This window comes from Tupaia chinensis, unplaced genomic scaffold, assembly GCF_000334495.1.
Source record: "Tupaia chinensis unplaced genomic scaffold, TupChi_1.0 Scaffold000546_1, whole genome shotgun sequence".
Lineage (NCBI taxonomy): Eukaryota > Metazoa > Chordata > Mammalia > Scandentia > Tupaiidae > Tupaia > Tupaia belangeri.
The window spans coordinates 759,085-768,489 of NW_006160058.1; positions in this window are offsets into that span (position 1 = coordinate 759,085).

Here is a 9,405-nt window from a genome sequence, read left to right on the forward strand (position 1 = left end):
AGTTCTAGTGGGTTTATAAAGAGATGGAGTGAGTGTAGAACAGAGAGAATCTGATGGACACAGCCACTCTGCTTGGCTCTTCCCTTGTGATGAGAGTGGATCTCTGCAAGTGCCTCACCAGAACAGGCCCCTGGACATTAAGTCCTCCAAACCACAAACTGAATAAATATTCTTTTAAATTACTTAGTTTCAGGTATTTTGTGCTATTAGCAACAAAACAGACTAGGATAACCACTATATTTATACTTTTCTCTTTAGTTTTATTGAAGCATAGCTGACAATAAAAACGTTGATTATACAAGTGAGGGTATACAATGTGATGATTTGAAACATACAATATGTATACACACACATTATGAAATCACACTGAGGCCAAAATTAACACATTCACCACATCACATAGTTAGCATTTTCTCTGTGTGTGATGAGCATCCTTAAGATGGACTATTGAGAAAATTTCAGTTGGAATGGATTTGTTTGAATTTTTCTGTTTCAGTCATACTAAACCTGAATGAATGCATAGCCCATATTTCTTAACATTGGTTATAATTTAGAAAGTGGGAACATCTTCATGAAAAAAAATGGCTTAACCTTTATCTGAATTCTAGAGTTATTGCAAATATGACCTTTATTCCCCCCTCCCAAATAGACAAACAAATAAAGGCTGAAGGAGGTACTGCTATGCTTTTATACTTTTAGTATTTTATAGCCTTCTAATAAATAACTGATGTCTGAAGTTTCTGAAGTTAGAAGTTCTCTCTTATTTCGGTATCCTAACACTCAGAAAAGGCAAATTGTGAATTTTCCCCCAGGGAAAGCTTTTTAGTTGAACTAACAAACTTAAACATCTATTCGTATTAGCATCCTTGTCTCTGTCTATTGAATCTCTTCCCCTTAAGTATACTATATCTTCACTTCTATTAAGGGGCTTACCAAATTTGCCAGCACTGCAGACACTAGAAACAGGCTCTAATTGGTCTAAACTCCCTGGATAATTCTGTGAATGCCTCTGCATTTCGATAAAGATCACAAATTCTGGACCATTTAGCCCTGAGGTATTGATTTGACTCTACTGTGTAAGCTTTATTTTTTCAAGGTCCCCTTAATTTTATAAAATCTATGAAGATAAGAAGAGTGCCTCTTAAAGCCCAACTAAAATGATCATGTTATTTATCCACGTGGAGTTGTCCTTGGTTTTATTTCATTGACTATGCCTATTTGGGTAAGAAGAGAGAAAGGTACGGCTGACTATAAAAGCTGATTGAGTTGAGACATTTAAAAACTCAACTGTGAGATGCTCAGTAACTTAGCATAATCAGGCTCCATGGAGTATGATTCCAGAAAGTGTGTAGGTTTTTCCTTTCACAAAAACCATACCAAGAATAAGCTGAGGTAGCTGATTTAGGAAAAGCAGCTTGGAGAAACACCCCAGTGAGATGGTTCTCAAACTTCTCTGCTATAGGAAATATGCTCTCGGTCCATCTCACAAGATAAATTTCTGCACAAAATAATTACTCTTGACAGAAACCTAACCTTGATGGCATGTTTAGCCTCTTTTGATTGCTGCTAATTATCCACTGAGGACTTTTCATTTTTAAAATATGAAGTTACAATCACAAAGACATTAGAGAAGACAGCATCAGATCAAAGTTAAGGATGATTAACCTTATTTGGAGAAGAAAGTAGCCTGTGTGCTGGAAGGTACATTTTTTTTTCCTTCGAAATGAAATATTCGTTCATTTAATAGTATTTAGAAATTTATTTAAGATGAGTCTGGCATTGTATTTTATAGCATGCATACCAAGCAAAAAACAAGATTTCCAATACTAAGAATTGTCTTACAGTTTAGTGGGGAAACTGATGATATTTTCACTATTTACTTATAAAAACAAGTTATAAGTTATACTATTATTACACTGTTTGGGTAGATGAACAGTATTGCTTTCCCTATTTAAACCTTGTCTTGCAAAAGTCATAATCACCCAGACACTGAAAGAAAAACATAACTTCTATTTCATGATGTTAAGTATTTCTGATACATAAACACATACAAGTTATTTTTAAATAAAGTAGTTTCGAGTTATACTGTGGCTGATGTTCTAATTGGCGAACACTGTACTCAGTGGTTATAGACAAAACAGCTCTTTCTTTAAATAGAAAGCCTAAATATGTATACATATATTTCAACTTAACTTGTTAATTTTAATTATTTATTATAAAAAGTATTAATATAAAAGTTGCATTCTTACTAGGTGATTTACACATGGCACAGCTATATTCCCATATTAAGATCACACAAAGAGTGGACAAAAATGAAATATTTTTATTTATAGTGATGTTTATCTCTACTAAAATGTTTTATACTTCCACTTTATTTTAGCATTTTTGCCAGAGGGCTTGTGTGCTCACCAGAGAGAGACAGAGAGAGAGAACGAGAGGAAAAGTGGGGAAACACCCCCCTCCATGGGGTATGATCACACTGATACCTGTTCTTCTCCATCTGTCCCTCCTTTCAGGATTTTGAGCATGCATGCATGTGTGCCTGGTGTGTTTTTAAAGCTGCTGGGTCCTAGACTCAAATTGAACCACGTCATCAACCATGTGAGATCTAGCCACTTAACCACCAATCCATAGGCTGGCCTACTTCCACTTCTAATAGGAATAATATGGCAAGGTAGATAAAGAAAAAGAAAACAGCTGTCTAAACCATTGAAACACAACTGCTATTAGCTATCTTAGTGTTTTATAATTATATGTGTATTTACAATTTGTACCTTTTTTCCATTTAGCATTATTATATTATAAACATTGTAATACTATTATATACTCTTTATAAACATCATTTTGATAGTGGCCTGATAATACAATGAATGGAAACTTAATATCCTAGACTGTTTATTGTTGTAACTTTATTGATGGAATTCATTTTGCTTTTTGAAGAGAAGATCTCAATCACTTCCTCAAAACAAAAAAGTCCAAATATGTCCCATTTATCAGTGCTCTCTAAATTACTTTCTGTCATTACATTCCCAGAAAATTGATACAATATATTGTATCCATTGATTTGACTGCCCTAGGTCTACTCTGTTCTCTTGAAGGCTGAAGGGATCCATACTTTAGCCTTTCTGTTAGGAAGCTCTAATAACCATATATATATAGATTTGCCAGTGCATTTAGTTATGATCTAAGGTGATGATACTCAGTATTGGTCTTTATGAATAACTCTTTCTCCTGTTGTATTCAGTATTGGTCTTTATGAATAACTTTCTTCTATTTAAATCTATATAAGGCCACCAGCTGACAATGTCATTTTTTTTTTTAATAAATAACATGACTTCATGTACTGGGTCATGGGAAAAGTCATGTTGCATTTTTGAATAGTAAAACAGAAAAATACATCAGGACTTGGAGACGACCCAGTAGATTGAAGACTGCAATGACTATAGCCCCTCAATAACCACCCATGTCCATTCGCTACTTCATATATAGTCATTTATTCAACAAAACTTTGCTGTGTGCCTACAAAATGTATCATATAACACAGTGAGTAAAATAGACATGCTCTTTCCTTCATGGAGCTTATAGCTCAGTGGGGGATTAAGCTTCTCTGAAAACCCTTCCCCAAGGAGGATTTGAACTGAATTCTGAAAAGTTAGTTGGTGCTGGCCAAACAAGAATTAATGCATTTTAGTTATGCCAGAAGGAAAAAAAAAAAAAAAAAGCACATGAGGCAGTAAAACACCTGGAGAAAGGCTCTGAGGTAGAGAAAAACTTTCCATCTTCAAGGAACCAAAGTAGTAGCCATAGGTTTGGGGCCTAGAATGTAAAAGAAAGACCAGAAAGGAGAGAAGAGCAGAGGCCAAAATCTTGTAAGACTCCGTGGGCCATGTTAAAAACACCAGCGTAAACTCTTCAGATCTTGAGGCTGGCCAATGAAATGAATTGGTTTGCATTATAATTGGAGCTTCTTTTCTCTGCAGCTGGAGGGGTATAAGGTAAAAGCAAGGAGAATAATTAGAATATTTTCTGGGTAAAAACTGACAGTAGACAGGGTTAGGATATAGAGTACAGAAAAGCATTGGAAAGGTATTGGGTGGCAAATCCAATAGATCTTATCCAAGAAATAGATATTCATGGTGAAGGGGAGAAAGGTTTAAGTATTGTCTTCTCTCTAGAGCATATGTAGAATAATAAATTCTCCTAAGAGTGTTTAAATATTTTTCTAAACATCATATTATGAACTTGAACCTAGCATCTTTATTTTCAGAGATAACATAAACCTCCCTCAAGCACAAAGTAGAAATGAGATTACTGAACAAGGAGGCCCAAATTTGCCAGAATCTTAACGAAGACTTACCTTGGAATGACCATTTTGTCCTTCCCACCTCTCTTCACCACGCATCTACATGTGTTCACTATTCTCTGCCTTGTCCTGAAGGAGGGAAAAAAAAAAAGACATTCATAATAGGTCTGTGTTCACTATTCTCTGCCTTGTCCTGAAGGGGGAAAAAAAAAAAAAAACATTCATAATAGATACCCATATGACAAAAAGAAAATAATTTAAAAGTAAACAAGTAGGATGAAACTATGGGAGGGGTCAGGAAATAAAGCTAGTATGCAGAACAGTTCTTAACATGAGTGGAAAAGAAAAGTGTGAGGCACAAACACCTGAGAGGCACCAGGCTGGCTGTGACCTTTTTGTCACTGAACAATGACATGCCACAGTCACCTCTCTGCTTCACCTCACTCTTTGCAAGAACTGTAGAGAATATCGCCCACCTATTGACCAATCAATCATTTGGCTTTTCAAAAGAATCATTCATAAATATTTTACTCCTATTTTCACAATTAGTCCACACTGATGTCAAGCTCCCCTTCTGTTTATAAGGTCATTTGCAAAGGCCCGTTTTCTTCTGTTCGCTATTTTAAGTTGAGTGAGCCTTTTTTTTTGGACACAAGGTGACATCAGTAAAAGATGTTCTCTCACTACATTTCATTAGCAGAAACAACCGTTCAGTTGCTCACTGCACTTGTCATGGGAAGGTTGTTCTGTGCTCTTTGAAACCAGAGAGAATTGTTGTTGTTGCCCAGGCCTTTGAAAATTCATGCATCAATGGCTTCTCAAAACTCATGAGACTATGCAAATCAGAACCGAGGTCTAGGTTGTTTGGTAATATCTTCTGAAATGCCCCAGGGTCATCTAGCATTTAACAAACGGGAGATTTTAAATGCACCATTGAGCATACAAGAGGTTGCTCTTTTGAACACACTGATTTTGAAATTTGGACCATTCTTACCAGTGAAACATTTTAGGATAAAGATCTTAGTATTCCCACAATCTTATCAACAATTTACTTAAAACAACTTGGTCTTGACCTAAGCCATTTTCAAGGAAATGAGCCTGGAAAATTGTTTTTCCCCCTATGGAAAGAATTCAAGTGAGCAATAGTCTGATCCAAAATGAGAACAAGATGCCAATTAAATGGAAAGAACACTGGGAATGGCATTACGACATAGCCCTCAAGTCAGAATTACAACTTGCTGACCACTTGTAGGGTTGAGTAGCCAGAAGACAGCCCCATTCTCTGGGCAATAGAAATTATTTTTCATTTTATTGCAGGGCAAAGGAAAAGAGACTTGAAAATTTTGCAGCAGTTGGCCCTGAACTAATAAGCTGACTTTCAGCCTTGTAAGAGCTGTTTGCTTTTTAAATTCCAGTATGTGTAATCAGGCTAGGAGGAGGTATAGGGCAGTTTCAAAGGCCAGCAATATTAGCAGGTCAATACTTCAGTATGATTTGTGACTATAAAGAACATCAAAGTACATTTTTTTCAAGTGTAATTGCTCTTTTAAAAATGATTTTTTTTTAGAATAAAACTACTTGGCCTTGGATGGGAGTATTTTTTTTTCTGTTTCATTAACAATTTTAAAATTCTCAAAGGCCATTTGCTAATTTCTTTTTTGCAGCACTTATCTTTAAGGCTCCCTAGGTAGCAAGACTTTATAATTGTGAATCCCAGTATGTCCTTGCATGCAACCTTTCCTAATTGACAGAGCGGAGGACTGAAGATAATTGAGGATTCCAGTGTTGCTGACTTGCTCAGTGGAAGTAGACAAGCCATTTGATCACTGACTCTGTTTCCTTCTACAAAGGAAGGATAATTCTTTCCTGCCATTGCTGTATTAGCACATGACAATTGAAAAGTACTTTAGAAGCATGAAAAGCTCTTTAAGTGCTAGGGATAATTTGTTCTTGTATGGCAATTAGGTTGGTCTTTCTAGAGCCTCACCTTTCCATAGAAATCAGAGCAACCCAGTGCATTGTGTCTTTTCAGTATATAGGATGTCCTCGAGCTGTTTGTGATGTGATATATATATTTTTTAAAGTAGAAAATAGTGTGATTTAAAGGGGCTGGATCCCACGTGGGTGACTATGCAGTTAGAGTCTTTACCCAGTGGCTGAAAAAATGTTAGACACACATGAATCATGCTCAAAATCCTGAGAGGAGATTGGAAAAGAAGGGGTTGCAGCATGGCCATCCTCCCCACCCCACCCCCAGGTGGGGAGTATTTTTCTCTCTCTCTCTTTTTCTCTCTCTCTCTCTCTCTCACTGTCTCTCTTTCTCCAGCAAGTACACAAAACCTATAGCAAAATTTAAAAAAGGAAAAGCAGAAAGGAATAATATCTAGTATATACTTTTGCTTTTTAAGTAGTTTCCATTTCAAACTAATAATCTTGCGCTAAATTAATTTTTTTCTTGAATGCTGGCAGTCCCCCTCTCTGGAGGGAATACAGGATGCACAATAAAAAATATTTATGATTGTCTACAGAAAATAGATTCTTAAGAATCGTGGAATATGGACCAGCAGTCGGTGTCGTGGTTACGTTGCTGGACACCCACATAGTCAACCGTGGTTCAAGTCCTGGACCTGTCTACTTGAAACTTATGCTGGGTGCATGTGCATGCAAGAGCAAGATCCCAAGAGGAGAATGGAGGAGAAGGTATTACAGCATGGCCATCAACCCTGGAGGATGATTTCTCACTTTCTATCTATCTCTCTGTCTCTCTGGTGAGCACATGTACTCTATAGCAAAAATCTCTCTTAAAAAAAATCATGGAATAAATTGTAGGTCTGTATTTTTAAATAATTTTTTTCCAGAGGATATGTGTGCTTGCCAGAGAGAGACAAGGAGGGAGAATGAGAAATCAATCCTTGAGGAAATGGCCGTACTGAAATTTATTGCCATCCATTCTCTACTTGGGATTTGGGGCACGTACACACACCTGGCGTGTTTTTTAACCCACTAGGTCCAAGACTCAAACCATAGAGTCAACCATGTGGGATCCAGAGCCTTATTCACCATGCTACCTGCTGGCCCCATGGGTCTGTATTTTAACAAAGGTCACTAAGACATAGCTCTTTCCTCTGAAAATGTAAAAGTATTATTGTTACTAGTTACTTTATTTAAAATAATTACATAAAAATTACTCAGTTTTGTTTGAAGTATGTTTTGATCATTCATACTAGTTAAATAAATTAGCCTTTAAGAAAAAGCATTTTTCACTTTCATCATTATACATAGAATTTTCTCTTTCCCATATGACATTTAGATATGATAATAAGTCAGTCTAAGTTTCAATAAAATGCCATTAGAAAATTATAGAGTACCATTGGCACTGGAAAATGTAATACCAATAGTTCTCTGATGAATCCTTTCAGAAAGAACTTATTTTTGAATAATGAATTAAAATGGCAGCATCAATTGTGTCAATACAATGAACATAATATACCATAATTATTCATGTCTTTAAATTGCTATTTGAGGAAGAGGAGCTATGGAAGTGAAGCATGGCTGCTGCTTATAACTGTTTGCATGTATCATAATCTTTTTCTCCAATGCATAAATTGCGAGCATTACTCAACTTTATAAACTGTATTAATTACTTCAGCAACCAGCCTGTTCCCTAGTTTATGAGACATACAGAGACATAAAACAAAAGCTGCTGCTCTAACAATCAAAAACTGTCCATTTTAGACAACCTAAATAAGTTACTGATTAAGCCCATTGAATAGTAATAATCCTAATGTCCTTGAAAAGGAAATAAGGCATCTTTGTAAAAGATTTAAGAATACTTTAGATTTTGTTTTTGTTTTCAGAGGTTACATGTGCATTCACGAGATAGAAAGGGAGAGAGAAAAAGCACGCCCTAGCAGGGCCCAGTCATGCCATAATCCTTATTTTCTTTGTTTCACTATCTCATCAGGATCTAGACCATGCGTGAATGTGCTTGGCATGCATTTCAAGCTGCTGAAACAGATTTGAACTGCAGTTCGCCATGTGAACTCTGACTCCTCTGCACAGCGTTTAACTGCTATGCTACAGGCCAGCCCTGCTTTTAGGTTAAAGATATAGAAAAGTATGACTTTTGGGGTCTATATGTAATTCCCCATTGGTAGTTCTCAGTTTTTATGTTGAAATTACCCTGAATTTTATTTGAGCACAGCGTGCTTATTATACTAGTAAAACGGACTTACCAAAATGTCACAATTTGGTTCAAGGAGCTGTTTTCTAAATCAAGTCCTTGCTCACGACTCTAGTGAGGAACAGATTATTCTTGTAGACACCTCTTGATCTTAATGGGATTTGGGTTTTATCTGTTTTTTTTTTTCCCAAGCCTCTTAACTTTATTCTATTACTTAAATTACTGATGAAGAATATGTTTTGGTCTGTATAACAATTTTGCATTTTTAATTGGCTTTAAAAAGTTGCCTTGAGCTTTTTTTTTTTTCTTAATAAAAAGGCCAGTGAAGAGATGACACCATTATAAACAGAGACTAAATGACAGATAGTGCTTTTTTGAGTGACAGCGTGAACTAGGAAAGTACAGCAGCCCCTTTCTTCAGAAAGCTGTTGATATACATATTGATTAATATTAATGCTCTCTTCTGGCCCTGACATGGATAGGAACAATAACTTCGTATGTAAATGAATGTATGTAGGGGAGGAGGGAGAGAGGGCAAGGAAACAGGCCTATAAAAGAGCATTAATTAGTTATTGAGATGTGATTACCATACCTCAGTTTTTTTTTTTTCCTTTTTCATCCTTTTGTACATATAACTTTACATTGACTTCCATTGCTTTTTCAAAAGGGAATGCCATGCATGTCAGTCAATACAGAGATATCAATCTCCCCGCTTTATCATTCAATATCTTTTCCATGCTTTTCCCAATAATTATTATTATAATTTTTTTAAACAGTCAATCACTATTTCTCATTTTGCTTATTAAAAAGACTTCACCCATCATGAAATACTTTCCAGACCGGTTCAGTTGAGAATACTATACATGTCATCATCAACAGATAATAAACCATATCTATTTCTCATTAACATCCTGCCTCT